This window comes from Bubalus kerabau, chromosome 23 (assembly GCF_029407905.1).
Source record: "Bubalus kerabau isolate K-KA32 ecotype Philippines breed swamp buffalo chromosome 23, PCC_UOA_SB_1v2, whole genome shotgun sequence".
Lineage (NCBI taxonomy): Eukaryota > Metazoa > Chordata > Mammalia > Artiodactyla > Bovidae > Bubalus > Bubalus kerabau.
The window spans coordinates 24,711,807-24,738,822 of record NC_073646.1 but is presented as its reverse complement, the minus strand read 5'-3'; the positions used below and the strand labels follow the sequence as shown (position 1 = coordinate 24,738,822).

Sequence of the window (27,016 nt, the reverse complement as noted above, 5' to 3'; positions counted from 1 at the left end):
GGGAAGGTGGGGTTCAGGTAGGGCCCAGCAGTCTGGATTTCATTATGATTTGGGGGGCGAGTCCACTGGAAGCAAGACCTCAGTCCTTGTCTTCTTTGAAGAAAGAATTCAGCAAAAAATCCCAAGACTGTGAAACAGATAAAGGGTTTATTAGAAAAGAAGGTCTTCGCTAGTAGCTCAGCTGGTAAAGAATTTCCCTGCAATGCAGGAGACCTGGGTTCGACTCCTGGGTTGGGAAGATCCCCTGGAGAGGGGATAGGCTACCAACTCCAGTATTCATGGCTTCCCTGGTAGCTCAGCTGGTAAAGAATCTGCCCACAATGTGGGAGACCTGGGTTCGATCTCTAGGTTGGGAAGAACCCCTGGAGGAGGGCATGGCAACCCATTCCGGTATTCTTGCCTGGGGAACCCCCATGGACAGAGGAGCCTGGCGGGCTACAATCCATGGGGTGACAAAGAGTCGGACACGACTGAGCGACTAAACACAGAAGCAAAGAACATGTGGAAGAGCACATGGGTGAACTCAGAGGGCGCTGTACCCAGTAGAAGTGGGTTGGATTGCCTACGTGGGGCAGTCTTCTGGGCTGTCTTTGGCCAATCATCTTGCTTGTGCCCATGTCTGGCCTGACTCAAAGACCCTTCCTGGTGTTCCTGTGTATCTCTCAGCCAAGATGAATTCCAGCATGAGTGTTTCCACGAGGTTGGCAGGACATAGTACGGGCTGGCAGCTCCTCCCTCCTTTGTCCCCTTACCGCCTCTGAGGACCTTTTTCGCATGCATGTGGGCTGAGAAATCCCATGGACCACATGAATGAGAAAAATATGATCACTTTGTCTGACTTAGTCAGTTCTCTGCTCCTGCTGGTCTCTTATCTCAAGGGTCAGCAGGAGACTGGATGGAGCAGCTCAGCCTGGGATCCATCTATCTCCCACTTCAAATAGAAAGCCCTTAAAGTAAAAGGATGCCTTGAAGGGGGTCAATTTTGAAGAGTCCACTCAAGCTCCAGTTGGGGTGGAGGGAATTTGAAAATAGAAGTGAGAGGCTATATAAGGAGAAAGATGGCAGCTTGGTCTTGGTGCTGTTTACACAACTGGAAGATGGTTAGACCCAGCCCTCATCTCTTGCCTTTGGCCCTGACTGAGCTGGGGAGCTCCTCCTGCCCTATCTGCAAAATGGGGATAATTGTAGCTCCTTAAATAGCTCCTAAAGCTAGTAAGAGGCTCGCAGGAAATAGGGGGGTGACAATGAGAAGGCTAATGCAGGAGTTGTGGGAAGAATGAGGCTCTCCACGATGCCACGTGATGGTTCAAGTACATTTTTTTTCAAGACCTGTCCAGATGATTCCAGTTTAGCTGCAGAGATTTATGAGGCATGAAAATAATACAAGGGGATTCATTTTCAAAATCAGAGAGGAAAAGTTTTCTCCTTGTTGTATGGTTGCACCACGCATTGGTAAGAGGTGGAAGTGAAGTGAATGTTTGTGACCACATGGACTTCACAGTCCACGGACTTCTCCAGACCAGAATACTGGAGTGGGTAGCCTTTCCCTTCTCCAGGGGATCTTCCCAACCCAGGAATCAAACTGGGATCTCCTGCATTGCAGGCGGATTCTTTACCAACTGAGCTATTAGGGAAGAGGTGGGAGGGAAGGTGAAAATGGGTGACTCAAACATACCATAATGAGCCCTGCTCACCTCAAAATCTAGGGCAACTAAGTCATGTTTAGATGCCTTGGGGAACCAAGAAGGCACTTGCTCATGGGCATGGATCTGGAGCATTTGAGAGGGCATCTGTGGCTGAGGGTAACCAGACTTGTCCCAAATGTGCTGCCACTCTGTGGGCTTGAAGCAAGCACCCAGTGTTAAGTAATCACACCTTTTCACACATAACACTGGGGAGGATAATGTGTTATGGGTACCATTGTGGTGAAAATGACATGATATAATAGATAGGAATGTTCTTCTCCCAGATATCTACTTGGCCCCTCCATAGTTTCTGCTCTTTACGCTCAGAGACACCCCATTCCTTTCTCTACTGAATTGTTGTTCAGTCCCTAAGTCATGTCTGACTCTTTTGTGACCCCATGGACTGTAGCCCACCACTCCTCTGTCCATGGGATTTCCCAGGCAAGAACACTGGAGTGGGTTTCCATTTCCTTCTCCAGGGGATCTTCCCAACCCAGAGATTGAACCCACATCTCCTGCATTGGCAGGCACTGAACCACCCGGGGAAGCTCTTTTCACTTTCACTTTCCATCACAGGTTCTAGAGTCAGCACCTAGAGCCTCTACCCCACTAGACCTAATGATCATCAGATAAGATGCCTTGGGGTAGTGATGATTAACAAAGAGCAGTGGGAGTCACACTGCTTAGCTGTGGCCGGTCTCCTAGTGATAGCCCTATGCTTATTGGCTGATCCAATTCACATCACTTCACTCTGTAAGCCAAACAGAGCTGGGAATTGTCCTGTGGAGAAACTTCTTATGGCCAATTCTCCACCATGTTTGTTTGTTTGTTTTTCCTGCCAAGGGAAATGCAGCCATGAATAGGATCAAGCACAAGACAAAGACATCCCCGAACAATAATACCTCAGGAGGAGGGAGGAGCCTAGAGGTCCAAAAATATAATTTCCTGTGCCTACCCCATTCTGTTGTCTTTTTGAGAAGACTCTGGTTTCCCCATGCAATGATGCTCAGAACATGTATATAATCATCAGGGACCTCAACTCAGCATTTCCAGATTTTATCCAAAACCTTTGACCTCCCACTACTCTATCACTTCTAATTCTATGACATGCATACGTGCTAAGTCACTTCAGTTGTGTCCAACTCTTTTGTGGACTGTAACCCACCAAGCTTCTCTGTCCATGGAATTCTCTAGGCAAGAATACTGGAGTGGGTTGCTATGTCCTCCTCCAGGGGATCTTCCTGATCCAGGGATCGAACCCGTGTCTTCTGCACCTCTTCCATTGTAGGTGGATTCTTTTACCACTGAGACATCAGGGAAGCCCTGTCTAACGTGACCCTTCAGTAGAATTTAAGCTCCATGAGGGCAGGGGTTTTCATCTCTTTGATCACAACTGTGTCCCCAAACCCAGGGCGGTACTTGGCACATGGCAGATGCTCAACACATGTTTCTTGAAAATGAATTCTTGAAATGTTTGCTTCCTGGGTCTCACTTAGATTTGGAGTCCTTGGTTTGAATTCTATAAAATTCTTGGCACATGATGGAAACTTCATCCCTAATTCCTTCTCTTCTTCCTTCCTACCTATTCTTGATATTGGAATTACTGGCTGGGATTACTGCAGTTACTCTTTTGGGTGGCAACCCAAATATTCCATTACTAACTTCATTTTGGCATCTCCTTAGGACATGCTATCTTCCTTTTGCACCCATATCTGTGGCTTAGTAGCACTTCCTTCAGTTTGTCCTTTGCACAGGGGTCTCCAACAGCAAAAGTGGAGCAAAGGCTGGTCGTCATGTGTACCTAAGGTGTCAGGAAACCAATGCCCAAGGACATGAAAGATGGGCTTCAATAACAAATACCACCTTGGAAAGGCTGGAAGCAGGTGGTCATGTTCTCTGCTCCTTTAAAAACAAACCTGTATGTGGATCTGATCAGGCATGATTTATATCCAGCAAGCATTCATTGAATATCTCTATGTGCCAGATCCTATGCTAGATGTTTTCAATATATCTGTTGATTAATCCACACAACAACACACCTGACAACATCTACTGAAGTTATAGAGGCTTAATATGACCATAGATCAAGGGAAACATTCCAAGTGAAAAAAAAAACCACATGCACACTTCATAATTTCCCATCTATTCCTCTTCTTTATTAGGAATTGGTTAATTATCCAAAAGGCAGAGTGATTTAAATGTGCAGACATCTGCATATAGACATTGCTTTTGCTTCTTTCTTTAGTCTAGCTTCATGGTTCTCAAACTTTAATGTGTCTAAGAAAAACTTTACAGGGTTGTATAATAAAACCTCATAGACTGTACTTTAAGGGTGATTTAAGGAATTCTCCAGGGTAATGCTCACTCTGGATGTTGAGTGAGTCTCACGTGCTCACTCTAGAAGCTAGCCTAATAAATGCGACTTGACTCCATTCTATGACCTCATCTTTAACACAGGCTCCTCACAAGTTCCCTGATGCATTCTTAGGGCCAGGGGAAGGGGGCCCAGGCTGGCGGAGGATCCATTAGCTCTTTCTGGCACCATTCCACTATTCTTATAACTCAGTGTAACTGATTCTTCTTGTTGTTGCTTGGAGGCCTGGCATCTCCAAATTAAGACCTCTTACGACTCTGATTGCATACTCTTTGGATGGTGGTACCAATCTTCCACATGGCTCCCTGGGCTCTCCATGGGGAGGGATGCCGTGTGGCAGTGCAGGACCCTCAGGTTCCTTTTATGAATCTTGCCACTTTTACGTCTTTATGTTGGCATTTTGGGTGTCTTTTACTGATTCTCGAGGATGCTCCTTTTCCTGGAGGAAATTAGATGTGCCCTTTCCATGTTCCTCTGCAGAATGAAAAGAATGGGCCGTTCTCTAGGTAGGGCCCTAAAGGCTTTATAAACAATCATCCCCAATATCTTTCAGCCCATATACCTTGGGGAATCCTGGCCAACGTGGACACAGCTCAATGATTAATGACTCCTCCAGGCTGGATGAAAGGACCATAAACATCCAAATGCTGGGAGGTTTCATGTGATTTATTCAATTCTTCTTTTCAAGGAGAACTCTGGAACTGCAAATGGCTTCCAGGCAAGTCTTGCTCTTTGCATGTTCCAGTTGTGTGATCTAGGAAAAGTTTCTCAACTAATCCAACTCCCAGTTTCATTTTCTGTAAAATTATCCATAAGAGAGTTGGGAAAATTTGGAGAAAGAAAAAGAAGGGACTGATGTTCAGTGATGGCAGTGTGCCTGCTACTCACAGATAGAATTTCATAGAAGGACTATTAACACAATTATGAAAGTGGAATTAATAATAATAATGAGAGGGGGGATATTTACAATGAACCTGGTACTAGGCCAACTGTTCTCTGTGTGTTTTCTCATAGGGTTCACAGGGTCCTATCAAGTAGGCAGGGCTATTTGTCTGCAGAGAAACTGAAGCACAGAGAGGTTAGGCAACTTGCTCCAAGTTGCACAGTCCAAACATGGGGATCCAGGATTCAAATTACCAACACACCGGAACAAAAGCCCACGTGTGCTATCTTATCTCCTAGTATCATTGTTCCAATTTCTTGCATGTGGAAAATAAAACTATGAGAGACAAAACAACCGGCCTCCAGTGACACAGATTGTAAAAGGCCTATCCGGGGTCTGCCCGATCCTGAAACATGCTGCCTCTAGGATTTTCTTAATGGTTTTTATTTATTTTTGGCTGTGCTGGGTCTTCATTGCTGCACAGGCTTTTCTCTAGTTGCCGCAAGGGGGCGCTATTCTCCAGTTGTGGTGTGCGGGTTTCTCATTGTGGCCTCTCATCGTAGAGCACAGGCTCTACAGGGAGTGGGCTTCAGGAATTACAGCACGTGGGCTCAGTAGCTGCAGTTTCCCGGCTCTAGAGCACAGGTGAAATAGTTATGGCACATGGGCTTAGTTGCTCCGTGGCATGTGGGATCTTTCTGGACCAGGGATTGAACTCGGGTTTCCTGCAATGGCAGGCGGATTCTTTACCTGTGAGCCACCAGGGAGGCCTGCCTCTAGGATTAATACGCCCATATTGTCAAAGCCAGCAGACCACTTCCTGGCACGAAGGAAGCGTTCAGCATACGTGAGCAGCCTTGCCTCTTTCCTTCAAGAGTCCTTGTCCTTCTAGCTGCTCTTCAGACACTCTCTGCAATGACACTTGGTGAGTTGTCCCTTTTCACAGACCTACCGTAACCTCTCTGGCTTGGGCATCAAGCCCTCGTCCTCCACCAGGCTTGACAACAGCTTGCAGAATCAGGCCAGATACACCTTCCGTCAGGTCTGACAGGTGGTACCTGCTCCGCTCTCAGCTGCCACAGGCTGGGAGCTGCCCTTCCACCTTTCAGCTGAAAGAAGTCAACCTGCACCATCTGGAGATGCAGACGGTCCTGCTCTGATTTCTAGGGGTTCTTAGGTTGCCTCCTCATATGCACCTTCTCAGAGGGGCTGAGAGGTTTGGATAAAGATCTTATAGGATGGAGAGTGGGGCTAGGACCACTCTGTCATACCTGCTAAGAAAAATTCGCAATTCTAGGGACATGTGTGTGCAGGTGTGCATGTTCGTGCATACACACACACACACACACACATTTACACAGACCACACACATAGACATGGAGCCTCTGCAGGAACCCTGGAGGAAATCTCCAAGCAGGCAACAAACAAGAGAAGACAGATCCTCAGGGCAGACCCATTCAGAAGCAATTCAGCTTCCGTTATTGGTGTGTCTTGACTACACCAGAAGAAAATGGCTGGATGTATTTTGTGGATTTACAGGATGTCTTTTGGATGGTTTGACATGAAATGTAGCCTACATGGCCTAAGAATAATTTACAATTGGGGGTGCCAAATAGAAAGAGAGTTTTGCTCCAGTTTAGATGAAACAGGGAAAGTGAGAGGCCTGTGTGATGGCTAATTAGAGAAGGCATGGCATCCCTGCTCACCCACCCAGGATGGATGAAGTGCGATTCACCATCTGATCTGAAGCCCCTGATCACAGGTGCTGGTTTGTAATATGCAGCCTCCCCCATGACGACCTCACACTGCAAACTCCTCCCTCACTCATTCATGGAGCATAACTGACATGGATGTGTTTGGGGCATCGTACCTGAAGTTAGAGTTGAATGAGCTCATCAGCCTCCCATTCACAGTACAGTCAGCCGGCCAATACCACCAACAACCAAACAACCCAAACATAATCCACAGTATCATCAAATACCATCATAACTAACCACACAACTTGACAGCCAATCAATCATGATAGCCAACCAAACCTCAGGGCACAAAACCAGCCATCACCATGGTTGGTCACTTCCTCAACCAACCATCCACTACAACCAACTAGACAAGATTACAATCAATCACAACCATCCATCAACCACAACCATAGTTAATCAAAGACCATCAAAGCTAACCAATCATCTCAACCAACTTCTAACACAATCAACCACCAACATAAACAACCAATCAAATACCTTTATATTCAACCAGTCACCCTCACAACCCAACACCACCACAGGTAACATACAGCTAGTACATTCAGCAGCCACCACGATTAGGTAACTTTTATTTAGCATTTACTATATGCCAGGAGGGCTTCCCTGGTGCCTCAGATGGTAAAGAATCTGCCTGCAATGCAGGAGACCTGGGTTTGATCCCTGGGTTGGGAAGATCCCCTGGAGAAGGAAATGGCAACCCATTCTTGTATTCTTGTCTGGGAAATCCCGTGGACAGAGGAGTCTGACGGACTACAGTCCATGGGGTCACAAAAAGTCAGACACGACAGAGAGACTAATGACTAACACTTGCACTTCACATGCCACGAACTGGGTTAATTACTTCCTGTGGGTTGACTCATGTTATCCTACCTAACCCAGCAGGATAGACATTACTGCTGTTGCTGCTACTACTACCGATAGCGTGATATTACATCATAATAGTTATATTATACCCCGAGGCAGGGATCATCACAACCACCGATGCAGAAGGTGTGCTGGAGAGGTTAAGTAGTTTGCTCAGAGTCACACAGCCAGTAAAGGGCAGATTTGGAGATGGAATTCAGGTGCACTGGCTTGACGCTAAACACTCATGCACTAAATAAAATTTCTCTGAATGCTAGGCATTGTAGGTAGACTGGGCACGTCCCCAAAGACCAGGGCTATGCACTGCCACCCCATAAGAAGTCTGTCGTCTTGGTGGGGACATCTCTTGTCAACACCATGTGGGTGCTGAGCACTCTGCTAAGTCCTGGGAGAGGCAGCCCATCACGTTCCCTGGTGAGCCCTGCATGTTCTTGCTGAAAGTGCCAAACCACCAGACTGCTCTGATACTGCTCAGGTACTGAGCCATTTCTCCAGCTGGTCACATGGGCAACTTAGTAGGTCAAGGCAACCATGGACCCGCTCATTCTCAGGGGAGGGCAGAACCTCGTTCAAGCCCGCTTCTTATGGTGCTGGGCTCTTGGCTCTTGGTTCCTCAGCAGTAAAACCGAATGGGCAGCATTTATTTGGGGAGTGAGGGAGCCAGAGGCATAGGTAGGTCTTGGATTTGGGCTTGGCTCAGCAGGATGACAGGTGTTCTTGGTTCCCTTAGGGAGCCTGGGTTCGGCTGAATCCCAATTCCGGTACTAGCCTGTCCCTTATGGGGAAAGGAAGGGTCCCTGGTGAGCAGGTGGCTCATTATGCAACTCTCTGGGGGCAGCATGGGGCTTGTTCTAACCAAATCCAGGGGATTGAAATCCTATTCATTGTAAGTAAATACATCTAACCCCTCAGAGGCGCCCACTCTGCATGGCCAGCAGCATGCCTGCCACTGACTTGAATGGTCCAATCACATAAGCTCGAGCCCCATCAGGCATCTGTGAAAGAGACGCTGGCACACCCTTCATGATCCTGGCCCTTCCAAGTGTCACAAAATAAACAGGTGTGGAAACTGGAACCCCCAACGTGTTTAAAGAACAGTTAGTCAACACGTTCCACGTTAAAGGCTTGGGAAAACATCCCTGTACATTGAGGTGGTCTGGAGCAAGATTGTTTGCTTGACAATGACAGCAGCGGGTGAAGAAGGCGGGAGAGAAGGAAGCAGCAGTGGCTGCTTTGCATCTGGTCCAATATGTGCAGATGCCTGAGACCCAACTAAACTGTGGTCAGGTTATCAGAAAACACAGAGAAGAAAACCTAAAGATCCAACTGAAGATTACTTGATAGAGAGAAAAGTGAAGGAAGGAACCCATATTTCTTAAAGGTCAAGGGCTTCCTGCATTCATTCATTTGGCTATGAGTCAGGCATTGTTCCAGATGTTTGGAAAACAGATGGCAATCCTTACCCTCATGGTGCCAACGATCCAATGGGTGCATCAGACAACAGAAGATAAGCAAATAAACATGATGCACTTGTTTGTAATTATAAGGACCATACAGAAAAATAAAATAGAGTATTGAGAGGGAGGGTTCAATGAAGGGGTGACATTTGAACAGAGGCCCTGAGTGATGTGAGCAAACAAGCATTGGGATTAACTGGGGGAGTCAGCATTCCAGGCACATCTCAGATAAATTCCATTGAAAGTTCACCACCTGTTTTATAAACCCATTTTACAGATGAGAACATTGAGGGCCAGAGAGATGAGTTGATAGTTCTGGAGTTGGAAAGCTTGTAATTGGCAAAGCTGAGATTTGAACCTGCACTGGTCTGCCTTTCCATCAGCTGCTCTTTCAACTACACTCAACTGCCTGTCTGCTGTGAGGTTTCATTGAGGCTTCTATCAGTGTTCTGTTCCTCAAATAACCAAAGACAGATTCTATTTTGTTTTTTTAGTTGTGAAGTTGTATCCAGCTCTTTTGTGACCCCATAGACTGTAGCCCACCAGGCTCCTCTGTCCATGGGATTTCCCAGGCAAGAATCCTGGAGCGGGTTGCCATTTCCTTCTCCAGGGGATCTTCCTGACCCCAGGATCAAACCCTTATCTCCTGCATTCGTAAGCAGATTCTTTACCACTGAGCCACCTGGGATAAGGCTGGCTTAAAGAGCCAGGGTTCAGCTGACAGGAGACATAAAAGGGAGTAGAGATGGACAAAACATCGGTCACAGAAGAAAGGAGGATGGATCTCTATTCCTAACTTGACTTAACCAGAAACTCTCCATGTGCTTCACTTCTCAGTATTATAAAATGTAGGTGCCAAGGTTAGGAGAACATTGAGTAGATCACAGCTGTAAACTAAGAGTTCAATCAGTAACAGCTATGAAGATGGCTACAAACCTCCCATGTGTTCTTTGAGACCCAAGGATCACCCCCTTGTTGAGATTTTTCTGGATCCCTCCAAGAAGAAGTCATCTCTCATATTCTTGTTTTACAGATCCCCATTAAAGTATTTATTTACCTTTAAATAGATATATAAAGTATGCTTTTTGGAGGGTGAGACTAAAAACTTTTATGTGGCTTTAAAGGCCTCTGCTATACCCTGTGGAATTTTAATCAATGTCTTCATGGTTGACATAGGATATACAATCTAAGATGCCCTAAGGATTCTTTTGTATCAGCATATATGAAATTCTGAAGAAAAAAAAAAAAAAAGAAGTATCTGGAACATGAACCACAGGCTTTAAACAATCATTATAAGAATTAAAAAGATTCTGCTCCTACCCCAGAAAAGCAAGACCAAATAAAATAAAACCAGTGCTGAATACTCAAACTTCCAAGGTTTTAATCAGAATAATCTTGCTTCCTAACATGCACAAAGCCATAAATTACAGCATCTGGAATTCCACCATTCTTTCCGCTATAATTGAGCAGCATACTTTATTGGTTAAGAACATGGTTTTAGAGGCAGGTTGATCCACCTAAGACCCAAATCCAAGCTGTGGTCCAATGGTTGTTTTTTCTTTTCATTAAATATTTTATTTTTCTTCGTTTAAAACTATTTGTTAAGTGCAAAACTATATAAGAAGTGAAAAATTTTCAAACACAACATACAACAGCAAGAAATACACAGTGGGAAATTCACCATTCCCATAGCATTTAAGGAGGTGGACTAGTTTCTGTCATTATTAATGTTGAAAGTGGGAAACCACCTTCATTTTCTCAGTTTGTGAAAAAGTTCATACGAGAAACTGGGCAGGCAGGAAGGAGAGAAAGGGAAGCTACAAAACTGAGAGTTAAAAACTACATTTTTAATGCAATGGATCAAAGAAATTACCACCAGGAAACAAAATTGGACCCCCAAAGTATTAAAAAAATCAAACTACAGGCAATCCTAGCTTGATACAAGGCAAAAAGAAATGGACACTCTTGGGCAGGATGAAGTTTTAAAAGATGCAACGAAGCTCTGTACTGTTAGAAAATGATGAGAGAAATGAATTCAGAAAATACCCAAAATATTAATAAATGGTTAAGTTTAAGAGGGAAAAAATGTCTAAGAAGGAAACCCAAAGATTTACCAGATTGGAAATCTATTATCTGTTGACCCAGGGTTAGTTGCATAGCTTTTTAGCCTCAATTTTCTGATGTCTAAATTAGGGCTAATATATATCTTTTTCATAAGGACTAATGAGATCATTCATATGTAGCACAATGTGTGGTTAAAATAACATTCAATAAATGGCAGGATGTTATTATTGCTGCCCAGAGTGTAGGCCTCATAAAGGCAGTACCTGGGCCCGGTAATCTGTAACACTGCTAAATCTCTGGATTCCTACACAGGGTCTGGTATATACAATACCCTCAATAAATGTTTGTTGAATGAATAAATGAATGAAATCACTTTGCAAGATGCTACCTCGTCTTCACACAGTCCTGTGAGATGGGTATTACTGATATGGTTCCCAAGTTTTGTTGTTGTTCAGCTGTTCAGTTGTGTCTGACTCTTTGTGATTCCAAGGACTGCAGCACACCAGGCTTCCCTGTCCTTCACCATCTCCTGGAACTTGCTCAAACTCATGCCCATTGAGTTGGTGATGCCATCCAACCATGTAAAGAGATGAGATAATGGAGGCTTCCAGACAGGGGGAAGATAATTTGCCCCAGGTATAGAATTGCTAGGGAAGGGTCAGGACTTGAATCTAATTTTTCTGGAGCTAAACCCTCGCCTCATTTCACCTCACTGAATTCCCTCCAGAAAATGCCAGGATGCTGAATGGGAGAGGAGCCAGTGAAGACAGGATTCTCATTCAAAGAGTCCTATCTGGAAGGCCAGGAGCTGTGTCCCACTGGGTGAGCCACTGAATGGATGAGAGTTACCTCCAGATGCAGGGTCTGTAGGGAGCATAGCAAAGGCATTAACAACCAGGACTCAAGGGATTTATAAAGAACAAAGAAAACTATGACAAACTCCGGTCCTTTGATTGGCAAAAGGAGGATCTTAGGAGATAAAAAACGTGATGGGAGCTAGATCCCTGTTCAGACCAGGGAGCATTAAATACTTCAGTCCCAATAATCTTGCAGGAGAAAGAAATGGGAGATTAACTGTGGTGTGAGGTTTGAGACTTGACTTCAGAAAGCAAAGCAAAAGGAAGCAGGGCTGGGGAAGTGAATTCCAGTGGAAAGGCTATTTCTAAAGGTCCCTGGTGGCTTGGGAAAGACAAATTCTCTAAAGTCTCCACAGAAAGCTCTTGGCTGGAGGCACTGAAGCAACAGAGAGGGATTAAAGAAATTAAGTCTGCTTAGTTTGGATAAGCAGGGCTAAAGGGGAAGTATAATAACCACTCACCAACATCTTAAGAAAGGAAATGCCTGATGGGGATAGGGCAGATATTATAGACGCTTGCCCATGGGGATCTGGCCGGGAACAAAGGAAAGAAGCTAAGCCAAGGCAAACTGGACCATCAGGGCAAAGTCTAAATTTGGCAGGAAGCCATCACTCCAGGAGCTTAGTCCTTTTGCTCTTCCTCAACATACAATGTCTGTTCCTGCCACAGGACCTTTGCACTGTCACTCCTCTGTAATTCTGTATTTCTTTGTAATTCTCTCTTCCCCAGATCTGCAAGCTCATCTTATATGTTTGCTCCCTCAGAGAGGCTATCCTGACTTCAAATCAAGTTAGCCCTCTAACCTCCTCCCAGCAACCATCAAATGGTTTTCTCTTATTCAGGGCACTTGTCACATGTGAAACTGTTGCCTTTATTTAACTCTCTATGGGTTTATTTTTATCTTATCTGCACTAGAATATAAGAATGTAAGCCTCCACCTGTCTAGATCAGAGAATTGGCCAAGTACTGACCATGGGCCATATCTGGCCCTTCACTTGCTTTTGCAAATAAAGTTTTATTGGAACACAGCAACACCCATCCACTTACGTATCACCTAAGGCCAGTTTCACTTCACAAAAACCAAGTTGGAAAATGTGACAGAGACCTTATGTTCTGCAAAGTGTAAAATATTTATTACCCAGCCCCTTACAGAAAAAGTGTGCCAACCCCTGGCCTGGATAGCACTGAATACTCAAGTGCGTGAGATAGATGTTATAGAATTGATGAATAGAATGAAATCAAGGCAGGAAGAGGACAAAAGTCTATGATGCTTAAATCAGAAGTATTTACATTAATGCAGCTCACTCAGTTTAATACATTTTTCCAAACACCCACTCAAGTGCCATGCACTGTGCCTACAGCTGGGGAAGAAATAATAGAAATATTAATAGATAGTGTTTGAGGGTTGGAGATTCTAAGAGTTGCTGTTGGGGAGAAACTAACAAATAAATTGTCATGATTCTATATGCTGCAGAGGTACAGAGGATGTGTGGTCAGAGGTCAGAGGAAGAGTAGGCAATTACTCAGACAAGGGAACAGAAGCAGGTGAGGGAAAGCATCACTGAATCCATGTCCTTTCACCTTGGCCTTGAACATCATGCATAATGGCTTCTATTTATTGAGCATTTCCTTTGTGCCAGGCACTGTATAAAGTCTTATCACATTCTGTCCTTACAATAGGTTAGGTTATACTGTAGTGACCACCGATGCCATGATTTCAGTGTCTTAAAGTAACCAAGGTTGATATATTGTTCATATAACTTGTGCAATACTGAGGGGATGGGGCTGAGTTGCATTGTGAAGTCAGCACATAGGACTCCAGGGTGTCAGACAGTCCACTACCTAATGAAGCGACAATTTTAACATGAAGCTCCAGTTTTGCTACTCCAGGGTAGGAGAGGATGGAGAATCACATACTGTTCTTAAAATCTTCTGTGCAGAAGTGGCATGTGTCATTTTTCATTGGTCCAAACAAGTCACTTGACCATGCCTAATGTCAAGGGTGCTTGAAATGCCCCAGAAGGAGAAACAGGAAATAATGGTTGAGCATTAGTGATGTCTACCAAAGTGTTAATCTACAAATGATGAAACCGCAGCACAGCGAGGTTCGGTAACTTGCACAAGTAAACACGACTAGTGAGAATGCAGTCTGGATTCAAAACCCAGTCTGTGTGATCCTACCACATGTGCCCTTGACCAGGATGGCTAAAATGATCCTAAAGGTTGGATAAGAGCTTCTCAGGGATGGAAGGGGAAAGTTAAGACATCTTTAAGTCATCATTAAAAAAAAAAGGGTAAAAATCAGCCAGGCACTGAGAACTGATGGACCATGGCATGTGTGCCAAGTCACTTCAGTCATGTCTGACTCTGCGACATTATAGACTGTAGCCCACCAGGCTCCTCTGTCCATGGGGATTCGCCAGGCAAGAATACTGGAGTGGGTTGTCATGCCCTCCTCCGGGGGATCTTCCCAATCCAGGGATCAAACCTGCATCTCTTATACTTCTTGCATTGACAGGCGGGTTCTCTACCACTAGCGCCACCTGAGAAGCCCCAGAACACAGCATAGCCATCACTGAAGCCTGGAAACGAAACTTCATGAAGAACAACTGCAGTGATGTCAAGGCTTGGAGAATTTTAATGGAATATAGAGTGATTAACAGGATGCTCAGAACTCATCTCCTTAAAGGCAATGCTATGCAGACCCTATGGAATACGAGTTCTGCTAGTTTCTACCTCCCTCCCACTTCAAAGAATACATCCTCTGAGTTAAATGGCGTCTGCCTCTACTGGCAGTTCCTAAACGACTTGGTGTCCACTTCTTGGCTCCCAACTCTTGGTTCATGGCATTTCCCCTCCCTCAGACATTCTTCTGATTGTTTTCACCTGGATCAGTCCCCCTGGCCCCAAGACACAGTTTGGACACATCCTCCCTTGGAAGCTGAGCAGAGTGTGTGCCCCAGAGTGGACCTCCCATGACAGCGTAAACTTACTTTAATCAACAGACCTAGTGCACAGGATTTGCAGTGCCTCATAAGCTCCTCAAGGGCCCAGACTGGGACTTATCCATCCTGGGCTCCTCTGCACCTAGCGGAGTGCTTGGCACGCTTGAGATGCTCAATAAATGTCTACTGAATGAATGACTATATTTGGAAAGAATCCTGTAACCACTGCTTCCTAAACTTTGATGTGTATATGTATTATTTAGGGATATTTTAACACCATATTTTGACTTAATAGGGCTGGGTTGGTGCCTGAGATTGTACATTTGCAATACGCTCTTAGGTGATGCTACCTGGTAGGTGTGGGTCCATAGACACACTTGCACTGGACACTCAGGCAAGGCTGTAGGGATGCTGTGGTACCCAACCATATCCTCTCGTCTCATTGTTTCCATAGATGTAAGCAGAATACAGCTGCCAGCACCTGCAACTTTTTGCTTGAGGTCTTTCTCTGGCTGCTGGACCCCACTCAGCCACATAGGGGGCAGACTGGAAGTGGCTTAGAATTAATACCTCCAGGAGAAGCCATCAATTGGTGACTGATGGGTATTGGTGAATAAATACCCCAGCTCCCTCATCCTTGGTTGGAGGAGCCCTGATATGTCCTCCATGGTGTCTCCCAGAGTTTCCCTGTGGAACTATGCTTGCGTTGCCCACACTGGTCACCTGCCTGATCATGGATTAGCTATTTGCTTTCTTTGCTTCTGTCCTACTCCCTTCCTAGTGTTTCCTAGCATAACTACCTAAATGAACCACTTGTGGTCTCAAATGAACCCTCATGGTCTCAGGCATGCTTTCAGAGCAAACCAACTTAACTCAAATCTCTAAAACTGTAGCTATCGGCTCTGTCTGGCCTTGGGCTTCTATTAGATACTCATTCATTCGTTCATTCCAGAAGTAGGCAGTAGCAAAAATCAATCAGTAGTTGGGGATAGGGAATAATTTTGGTTTTTTCCTCATGTTCTCAATTCCTAGCAGAAAAGCAGACAAAAACAGGTTTCCAAAAAATGTTGGTTGGTGAGGGAAGGACAAAAGGGAGGATGGTGCTCTCCAAGTATGAGGAGTGAGGCTGTCAAGTAGATATGTTCAATTTTCTCTTCTGCCAATTTCTCAAAAGGAACTTGAATTCTCTGCCCTTTGGTATCCTCATCTTTAAAACCAAGCTCTCAATAGGACTTATGTCTCAGTATAGTTATCATTAAGATTAAATGAGATAATGGATGAATATCAACTCCCCAAACATGCCTGACACGGTGCTCAGAAAGCAGTAGATTCCATGATGTCATTATCATTGCTGCTGCTGCTGCTGCTAAGTCGCTTCAGTCGTGTCTGACTCTGTGCAACCCCACAGATGGCAGCCCACCAGGCTCCCCCATCCCTGGGATTCTCCAGGCAAGAACACTGGAGTGGGTTGCCATTTCCTTCTCCAATGCATGAAAGTGAAAGTGAAGTCGGAAAGTGAAGTCGGACACAGTAAGTGTCCGACTCTTCGTGACCCCATGGACTACAGCCTACCAGGCTCCTCCGTCCATGGGATTTTCCAGGCAAGAGTACTGGAGTGGGTTGCCATTGCCTTCTCCGTCATTATCATTAGCTTCATCCAAAAAGTCAACTCTAGTGCTAAAGCCTTTATGATGACTATATTATCTGTAAAAGTCCGAACAGGGGCAGGAGGCAGAGCTTGATATGTAAGCGCTAAGAGGAAGTTCTCTTCCCTCCACCTGAACATAAATTGCTTTGCCTATCACAGTGGAGGTCCTGGAACCAGACAGACAGACCTGCATTCAAACCCCAGCTCTGCTACTGGTGATTCTGGACAATTACAAAAACCTCTCTGGACTCAGTTTCCTCATCTGTCTAATGGGCATAGTAATAGTACTCACCTTAAAATACTAAGATATTGTGATGTTTAAATGGTGTCAGGCATACGAAGTACCTGATAGATTATAAGAGATGGTAATGCTGCTTACATTATCATCATTTCTGTTATTCATATCAGACCACAGGAAGTGACAGGGCTTTTAGCTCAGCCAGCATTTGCTCTTTTGTGAATCCAAGAGTCCAGGCTGGACTGGTTCTCCTTGCCTGCCAGCTTCAAAAGAGGGCTTTATTTTTCAAAGGATAGGTTTGTTAAGTTTGTGAATTTGCATGCTGCCCAAAGCCCCCTGTGGCGCCTGTAAATCCAGATTATTCTGTTTATTCCTCCAGTCCCAGCTGCCGTTGATCATGTAGCGGTATCTCATTTATTATGTCTCTGACTTCCCAGGCGCCTGCTCAAGGCAGCCTTTGTGAACTCCAGCTGCCAACGCTGCCACCGAGTGATATGTTGACAGCGGCACCCGCGGTCCTGGTCAAGGGGCCTGAGAAGATGCCGGGGCTGAGACGTTCCCATGAAAACCCCTTCGTTGCATCCTTCCGGGCACCAGAAGCCACAGAGCTGCATATTTCACTATCATTTCTCCGAATTAGTACCAACAGCTGCTTTCATCCTCATACAAGACAAACATGGTCGTTTCCCTGTTTTATTATTAACACATTCTGGCATAATTGCTTGGGCTCTCAACTGTGACCTGTTAGAGATGCACTCAGCTGTGGAATTTTCAAGGGGAATACAGCATCATTGTTAAAGACAGCAATACGCCTGTTTCCTGACCAAATCTATTCGCTTGTAAGCCCCCAAGTCAAATCTCTTGTTGAATTTGTTCAAACATAAATTAATAGTTGAATTTACATAGATTTAATGTCTCATAATCTTTCTGGTCTGGGAATCTATATTCAAGACTAGATGCATCGGCTCAGATAGATCACATTTAAGGCTGGAAATAATTTTAATCCCTCCAAAGCCCAATCCTTTTGCACATTACTAAAGCAGAACAGCCAATCCTTTCCAATAAGACGCACAAAACCCGCTACCGCTGAAAAGTAAATACACATTTCTAGGATTTGGGCCATGTGCATGGATCTGTTAAAAAAAAAAAAAAATTAAAGCACAAACACGTTTTGCAAGGGAAATGTGGTCACTAGTTATTCTTGTTTCACCCCTGCCCCAGCAAGTGATGCAAACAGTGCTCATCACTGAGGGACATTCAAAGACACCAATGTCAGCTGAATGAAAATTCATGTGTGCAACCAATATTCATGGAGTCTCTGATATGTGCCAGGTCCCGGCCTGGGTGCTGAACGCACAGCAGAGAACAAACCCGATGAAGGCCCTGGTTTCCTGTCAATGGGGGAGGCAGACAAGCAAATCAACACAAATAAATGTGTGAGACGTGGCAGGTGGTGGTAAATGCTCAGAAAGTAAGTACAGCAGAATAAAGACTAGAGTGACAGCGGAGGGCAGCACACAGTGGCATTACAGCTTATTGGATGAAGGTGGCCAGCTTCCTGCAAAGGCTGAGTGAAATGGGCAGAGAGCCATGCAGACAACCAGAGGTTGCAGGGGGTGATCATCATGGCCCTGCATCAGTCAGGCCTCACAGGGACCACACCCTTTTGTAACATCCATGTTGCTGCTCCTCCCAGCAAGAGGAGGCATCTATGTCCGCTTGCATCTGGGCTTGCCATTGGTCAGAACAAGTCATACTTGCAGCCCTGCCTTCATTTACCCTCTTGGAAGCCTGAGACCATCATGATGCAAAGAAGTCCAAGCTAGCCTCCTGGAGACCAAGGTACCCCAGCAGCTGGACACATCAGTGAGGTCACCAAGGACCATCAGAGGATTGCAGCTGCGTGGATGATCCCAGGTGAGAGGAGCAGAAGAACTGCTCAGGTGCCACTCCACCAAAACACAGGAAAATATAAATCAGTGTTGTTACACAGCATTACGTTTTTAGGTAGTTTGTTATGCAGCAATAGCTTGCTGCAACAATGGGGGGAAAATATCCCCAGAAGAGGCAGTAGTAATGCAAAGGCCCTGAGGCAAACTCTACTTACTGGTGGTGGTAGGGAGATAGGGGTGCTTCAGAAAACCACAAAATGGCCAGTGTGGCTAGAATGAAATGTGTAAGAATTCTTAACCATTCTGAGTAATTTCTAAGGAATACAGAGTTCCAATTCTATGAACCTATAAAAGCAGTGGCTACTCCTGCCTCCTGCCATCCTCATATTTCAATAACAAGTGCTTCTTGGATTGAGAATCTTTCTTGATAACTCATCTAATTCTCACAGCATCTTATGTGGAAAATCTCATTATGCCCATTTTAGAAACAAGCAAACTTTGCTTGGAGAGGAGAAGTTTTATATCCATGTTGGCTTAAAACTCAACATTTAGAAAACTAAGATCATGGCATCCAGTCCCATCACTTCATGGCAAATAGATGGGGAAACAATGGAAACAGTGAGAGACTTTATTTTCTTGTGGCTCCAAAATCACTGCAGATGGTGACTGCAGCCATGAAATTAAAAGATGCTTGTTTCTTGGAAGAAAAGCTATGACCAACCTAGACAGCATATTAAAAAGCAGAGACCTACTTTGCCAACAAAGGTCCATTTAGTCAAAGCTATGTTTTTTTCCAGCAGTCATGTATGGATGTGAGAGTTGGACTATAAAGAAAGCTGGGAGTTGAAGAATTGATGCTTTTGAACCGTGGTGTTGGAGAAGACTCTTGAGAGTCCCTTAGACTATAAGGAGATCCAACCAGTCTATCCTAAAGGAGATCAGTCCTGAATATTCATTGAAAGGACTGATGCTGAAGCTGAAACCCCAATATACTGACCACCTGATGGGAAGAACTGACTTATTAGAAAAGACCCTGATCCTGGAAAAGATTGAAGGCAGGAGGAGAAGGGGACGACAGAGGATGAGATGGTTGAATGGCATCACTGACTCCATGGACATGAGTTTGAGTAAGCTCCTGGAATTAGTGATGGACAGGGAAGCCTGGTGTGCTGCAGTCCATGGGGTCATAAAGAGTCAGACATGACTGAGCAACTGAACTGAACTGAGTGAGTGGAAAAACCGAAAATGGATCTAACTCCAAAGGCTGTGTTTTGAGCACGATGCTTCCCTGGTTCCTAACCAGGCTCAAACAGTGGGGTAACTTCTTCCAAACTCACTGCCTTGACTGCAGCCATTCTCACAGTAGGGGTGAACCTGAGATGCTCTTCCTCAATCCAGTACTTCGATTGATGCCAACACCTTTAGCCTATTAGAATGTGATCTTTGGGGTAGAGAAAGCCCATTCAAGCCAGAGTCACTGTTCTAACCATGTAAACCTCAACACTGTGCCCTACTGGATTCCCGGGCTGCCCCTCTCCCTCCCTAGCAAATCCACACAGATACAAGCACAGACTTCTGTCTGCCAGTCCCTGATCTTGGTCTCTACTTGCGAGTGCTATTGTACTGTAACAAAGCTTGCAGTCTCAAGCTACAGCCTCTGATACAACCAAGATGTCTAAGAAGGTACTATAATTTAAAGTAGATCCATAAAACTGGCTGGTCTGGGACTGGTAGTAAAGGTTGAAAAGAGGGGGTTTTTTGGTCACTGATGGAGAAATAGATTATATTCAAGAATAAAGGCTGGGGATAAACTATTAAATTTCTAGATGACAATATTTAAGCCTTGTGGACATCCCAGGGAGGAGTGTTGGCACCAAACTGAAGATACAGAGAATTATCTCAAAAAAGGAAGTGTCCCACAATGCAGAAGATAATACATTCTTTTTCAGCGGTGAAAAACCAAGCTGGCATCAATGAATAACGAGTGTGTGAAATAACCTGAGGATGCCCTTTGGGAATGTATTAGGCAATATATTTAAGAAAAATGAATTGCAACCACGTTTATATCCCAATCAGTTGAGAAAAGTATCAGAGGTTCATGGTATATTGTTTCCGAACCACTTCAGTCCACTTTATTGCCATGTTCCCAGAGGTCCATGGAATATTTGCATAAAACTTCATGAGACCGCAACCTGGGATGGGCCATGCAGGTCTCTAGTTAGACTCATAAGTGATAATAACAAATTCCAATTGAAAGTATTCAGTTATTCATTCTTTTTTAAAATTTTATTGGATGAACACCGCTACATATTCATTCATTCTTTCAGCAAACCTTTGTTGAGTATCTATCATTGATCAGGCATAGCACTGTGTGCTAGAAATACAATGGTGTCCTTGTTCTCAGGGAACTATTATCTGCCGATAGGGGAGACAGCATGTTAATGATTGTAATAGAGTGTCCACCTCAATGTTCACTGAGCACTATTTACTACAGCCAGGACATGGAAGCAACATAGATGTCCATCAACAGAGGAATGGATAAAGAAGATGTGGTACATATACACAATGGAATATTACTCAACCATATAAAGGAACAAAATTATGTCATCTGCAGAGATGTTAAATGGAACTAGAGATGGTCACATAAAATGAAGTAAGTCAGAAAGAGAAAGACAAATATCATATATTAATGCATATATGTGGAATTTAGAAAAATGATATAGATGAACTTATTTGCAAAGCAAAAAGAGACACAGATGTAGAGAACAAAAATCTGGATACCAAGGAGGTAAGAGGGCATGAGATAGATTGGGAGATTGGAATTGACATTTATATGTGCTGTGCTTAGTCGCTCAGTCATGTCCAACCCTTTGTTCCATGCACTGCAGCCAGCCTGGCTGCTCTATCCATGGGGATTCTCCGGGCAAGAATACTAGAGTGGGTTGCCATGCTCTCCTCCAGGGGATCTTCCCAACCCGTGGATTGAACCCAGGTCGATCTCCCACATTGCAGGCAGATTCTTTACCATCCAAGCTACCAGGGAAGCCTGTGTGTGTGTGTGTGTGTGTGTGTGTGTGTGTACATATATATATATAAAGATATATGTAGATATATATAGATATACTATGTACAAAATAGATAACCAGAAAACTAAAAAATAAATGCTTGCTCCTTTCCTTTCTTGGAAGGAATACTATGACAAACCTAGACCGTGTATTAAAAAGCAGAGACAGCACCTGTTGACAAAGGTCTGTATAGTCAAAGCTATGGTTTTCCCAGAAGTTACATATGGATGTGAGAGTTGGATCATAAAGAAGGCTGAGTGCAAATAATTGATGTTTTCAAAGTGTGGTGCTGGAGAATACTGTTGAGAGTTCCCTAGACAGCAAGGAGATCAAACCAGTCAATCCTAATGGAAGTCAACCCTGAATATTCATCGGAAGGACTGATGCTGAAGCTGAAGCTCTAATACTTTGGCCATCTGATGCAAACAGCTGACTCACTGGAAAAGACCCTGATGCTGGGAAAGACTGAAGGCAAAAGGAGATGGGGCGACAGAGGATGAGATGGTTGGATAGTATCACTGCCTCAGTGGACCTGAATTTGAGCAAACTCTGGGAGACTGGAGGCAGAGGAGCCCAGTGTGCTACAGTCCATGAGGCTGCAAAGAGTCAGACATGACTTAGCGACTGAACAACAACAACAGCAGATGAGAACTAACTGTAAACCACAGAGAACTCTGCTCAGTGCTCTGTGGTGACCTGAACAGCAAGAAAATCTAAAAAAGAGTGGATACATGTATATGTGGCTGATTCATTTGCTGAACAGCAGAAACTAACGCAACATTGCAAAGCAACTGTACTCCAATTAAAAAAAAAAATTTTTTTTAAGAGTATCTTAAACCCCGGGGGCAGAAACAAGCTAGTCATAGGCAGTTTCCCTGGACGTCAGCCAGCCCATGCTGTGAGGGAGAGAGTTGGGGAAAAAAGATAAACTGGAGAAGGTTCCTGGACGTAGTAGCATGCTTTTTAAATCTTAAAGTATAAGAGTTAGTTAGACAAAGGAAATATGGACAGGCATTCTTCCAAGTGAACTCAGAAGCTCTGCATTCTTGCTTGAAGCTCAGAGTCAGCTCTGAGCTGGCAGAATATATATAGGAACATGATAGTTGATGGACAGCGGGTAGGAGATAATATTAGAAAGTAAGAATACTCACATTACAAACGGCATTATACGCCAAGTCTAGGAACTAAAGCTTTTTTTTTTTTCTGATTCCAAATGTCAAGAATTCATATAATAAGAATGATAAAAAAAAGATATTTAGCTAATAAACCATGGCTTTTAGGGACCCCACCTCTTTCTAATTTCCTCCCATCATTCTCAGCCAGTTGGCTTTCACCTTCGTGGCCTCTTTGTCAGATGGCTACCCAGCTCCAGGCATCACATCAACGTTCAAAATGGGAAGAAGGAGGGAAGGAGGTGGTACCCTTCCTAAGTGTCCTCTTTATCAAAAACCAAAAGCATTCTGGGAACTGCCTCCACAGATGTCTATTTACATCTCAGTGTCCAGAAAGTGCCACGGGGCCCTTATCTCGTTGTCACGAAGGACGGAAATCCACAGCCACAAAAGTGAACAAGGAGCCGTTTGAGACTGGGCAGGCAGACAGTTGTGTCTGATGAGGGATTTTAAGCAAAAGATTTCATCTGTGGGAGGCAAAAACAAAAAGTGTTTCAGAAAAGAGGAATCCCTGGTAGTCCAGCGGTTAGGATCCCCTGGTTAGGTTCTCATTGCCAAGGCTTGGATTCAACCTGTGTTTGGGAAACTAAGATCCCACAAGCTTCCAGGCACAGCAAAAAAAAAAAAAAAAAAAAAGTATTTCTGGAAGATGTGGAGAAGCCACAAGTTTCCTGCCCTTAGGGGGTCCTGAGAAGTGAGGTGGAGTAGGGGCGAGGGGCTGCAGGGATACTTCACACTAAGTGAAGGGCATTTAGTTTGGAAACTAGAAGGCTGAGAGGAGACTGCTGAAATATTCAGTAAAAAGAATCAAAATCGAGAAACTAATGCAAGTTGCCTACCAATTTCTATAATTTTTCATAATAATATCCAGACAGTACATTAGCTCATACAACATAAATAGTTACACTTTATCTTGTGACAGCTCAGAGCCAGAGAAAGCTAAGAAATCAGACTGAAAGCACCGAAGTATCCATCTCAGGTGATACAAGTAAAAACTGGCAGTTGTCTCACCCAGGATTTTGGGCACCACAACCCTGACAACACCTTATCTCTTTGGAAGACTGTTAAGGAAATTTAATGATACCTAGAGTATGTATGCAGAGAAGGCAATGGCAACCCACTCCAGTACTCTTGCCTGGAGAATCCCAGGGACGGGGGAGCCTGGTGGGCTGCCGTCTATGGGGTCGCACAGAGTTGGACACGACTGAAGCGACTCAGCAGGAGCAGCAGCAAAGTATGTATGCAGAGAAGGCAATGGCACCCCACTCTAGTACTCTTGCCTGGAAAATCCCATGGACAGAGGAGCCTGGTGGGCTGCAGTCCATGGGGTCGCTAGGAGTCAGACACGACTGAACGACTTCACTTTCACTTTTCACTTTCATGCATTGGAGAAAGACGGCAACCCACTTCAGTGTTCTTGCCTGGAGAATCCCAGGGACAGGGGAGCCTGGTGGGCTGCCATCTCTAGGGTCGCACAGAGTTGGACACGACTGAAGTGACTTAGCAGCTGCGGCAGCAGCAGAGTATGTATAATGTTTTAAAAATAATTTAGATTTTAAGAGCACAGGTTCTAAAGTCAAAAAGCATTGTAAGTCTCCAAATCTGTATAATCCTGAAGCGTTTGCAAGAATAATTTTGACTCTATACAAATTCCACCCTCAATGTTGACATCAGAATCCACTCTCCCTGTAGAATGGGACTGAGCTCTTTCTAATGGCAGCTGTAAAATACAAAATAAAATAGTTCATGTAAAGTCCTCAGCACAGGGTCTGGCATAGATTTAGGGTTCCATAAATGTCTGTTAAATACATAAATGAACAAAATAGTAAGAACCTACAAAAGTAAGAACTTATAATAAGATCTTATTGCAGAACTATTAATAGGTGCTGAACACTATTCTAAGTCTTTGCATGTATTAACTCATTTAAGCCTCTGAGATAAGTGGTGGTATTTTGCCCCATTTCATAAAACTGCTCTTGGCCAGTATACTGTACTGCCTCTGATGGACAAGAAAATGATTTATTATCTCTTGGGTGCCATGTTAAATGTCTGAGGCCACCATCACACAGATATCCCTTCCAACCACGGCAGGGACTCTAGAGACCACTGGTTTGATGTGGGTACACATTCTGATGCTCCATGTCCCATACTGAAGGCACCACCAGCTCATCAGCCAAGATTCTTCCTGGCAGCTAGAAGAAGAAACATCCATCTTCTAGACCACTCTTCCAAAAGCTAAAACCCCCATCACCCAGAATCCTAGGCAGTCAGAATCAGAATGGCCCTGAGAAATAGCCCATTCAAGTATTTTCTGAGAGTTGGAAACACTGAGCCCCAGAAAGGAAAGGCACTTAGATAAGGTCACACAGTAAGTAGCTCGCCCACCTGCATCTAGAATCCATTCCTTTTGGTGCTGAGGTTTCCACATTACTCTGTGCTGACTTTCTCAAATGATCCTGCCAGGTTTGATGGTCCTTCCTCCAGATATGTCAAAACCAAGGACAGCAAAGTTGGGGCCCCTCGGAGGAAAAGGTGGGACGGCATTTGGCCCAAGTCACACATCTCTGATTGGGCTTCTGATGAACACTCCAAATGAGATCATGCATTCAGCAATGGTGATACATTAGCATGACTAAAAGAAAAGATGCATTCCAGGAGGGCAAAGATGAGGGTGAGAACCATGAAGTGCCTAAAGCACCAAGCTGAAGGGGGCTCCATCCTGACAATGAGTTTTTCTTAAATTTTGCCCACTTCAAGCTTCACTTGCATTACCCTAGTCCTGGTATTGGAAGATCCTGAGCTTTAAACCTGAGTCCTAGGACCAGTTTCTGGTGTATTACTAGGGAACACATTGAAAAATAAATATTCTAATTATCTTGTGAACAGTATGACTATTTTGCATCTTATTCTCCTTAGCAAAAGCTTTAAATGTAAACATTTGATAAATGCCACCACTCATCACCATTTTGACAGTTCATAATGTTTTAATGTAGCAAAATCTCAAAAAAAAAAAAAAAAAAAGAAAATGTAAGTGCCCCCAAGGGTCTCAGAAATGGAGATATTTCTAAGTTCAGAAATACTTTCTTTTCGCTCTGAAATCTGTTTTTGGACTCAGACGTCCTGACTCCTGGCTCCCTGTCTGGCCCCTCTCTTCTCTTCTGACACATCACTCAAACCACGCCCCCCTCACCTCACCACGTGACTTCTCTCTCTCCATCCCTTCCCTGACCCCCGTTCTCCCTCACCCCTCATCTAATCCCACTAATGTATCTCTGTTTCATGTGCCTCCTCCTCAGATCACAAAGAATTTCATCCCCAGGGTTTGTGGAGCTGTGTGTAGGGACGCCTATGGGGCTTCATGCATAATTAATGACGATTCAGCTACACATGTTTTCTATTAGGAATTCAGGCTCTTTTAGGACTTTTTAAAACATACTTTGCAATTCACCAAAATTCTGAGAGGCATTTAAATAGGAAAAATCCATAAAACCACAGAATGTTGGAGGGCTCTGGAAGGAGGCTTTAATGAAGAATTTCTCCCCAGAGGAGCATTTCCTGAAATGCTTTTTGCTCTGTACCACAAGTTTCTCCAGACGAGTACAAGACTAAATCGCAGGTCTCCTCAAAAACAATGTCAATGGAATGCATTTTTTAAAAAAATGGTCCCAGGTTACCATAACAACCAAGGTTCCAACATCATGTTGACTAACTGCAAAGTAATATGATCAGGAAGACCAGAGCAGAGAACAAAAGTATCAGGTTGCTATAGCAACTGGATATACAGAAAATGGAGTTGTTTCAATAGGGAAGTTTTCAGTGCCAAAGTAAATGTACAGCATCCTTCCAGGGTGAATGATCACCCAGGCAATTTTTACATTAGTCAAGCGTTAGTCCATCATTTTGTTTGGCTAGCAAAGCTGTAAGGCAGGAATTTTATCAGCTAGCTATTGCTGCATAACAAATAATCTGAAAACTCAGTGGCATTAAATAATAAACCATTTCTTTTTCCCATGAGTCGATGGGTTGCCTGGGGAGTTCTGCTCATCTAGACTGAGCTCAGGTCATCTGTTTCAGGTTCATCTGATTTCAGCTGGGCTTGTTTAAGAGTCTGC

General features: G+C 44.2%; 1 protein-coding gene and 1 long non-coding RNA gene across 6 annotated transcripts in view; one reads left to right on the top strand and one right to left on the bottom strand.

Moving 5' to 3' along the window:
* The window catches only part of LOC129637841 (uncharacterized), a 32,998-nt gene extending 15,090 nt beyond the window's left edge, over positions 1 to 17,908 (top strand). For 3 of the 5 annotated variants that reach the window (XR_008707601.1, XR_008707600.1, XR_008707597.1), the window contains one exon: positions 17,213 to 17,908. This is a non-coding gene — a long non-coding RNA (uncharacterized LOC129637841). Of the gene's footprint in view, positions 1 to 17,154 lie in introns of all 5 variants that reach the window. The other 2 variants (XR_008707599.1, XR_008707598.1) reach the window with 1 other exon arrangement.
* Positions 1 to 27,016, bottom strand: part of HS3ST4 (heparan sulfate-glucosamine 3-sulfotransferase 4) — a 496,951-nt gene that overhangs the window by 30,225 nt on the left and 439,710 nt on the right. The gene's annotated exons all lie outside the window — the stretch shown is intronic.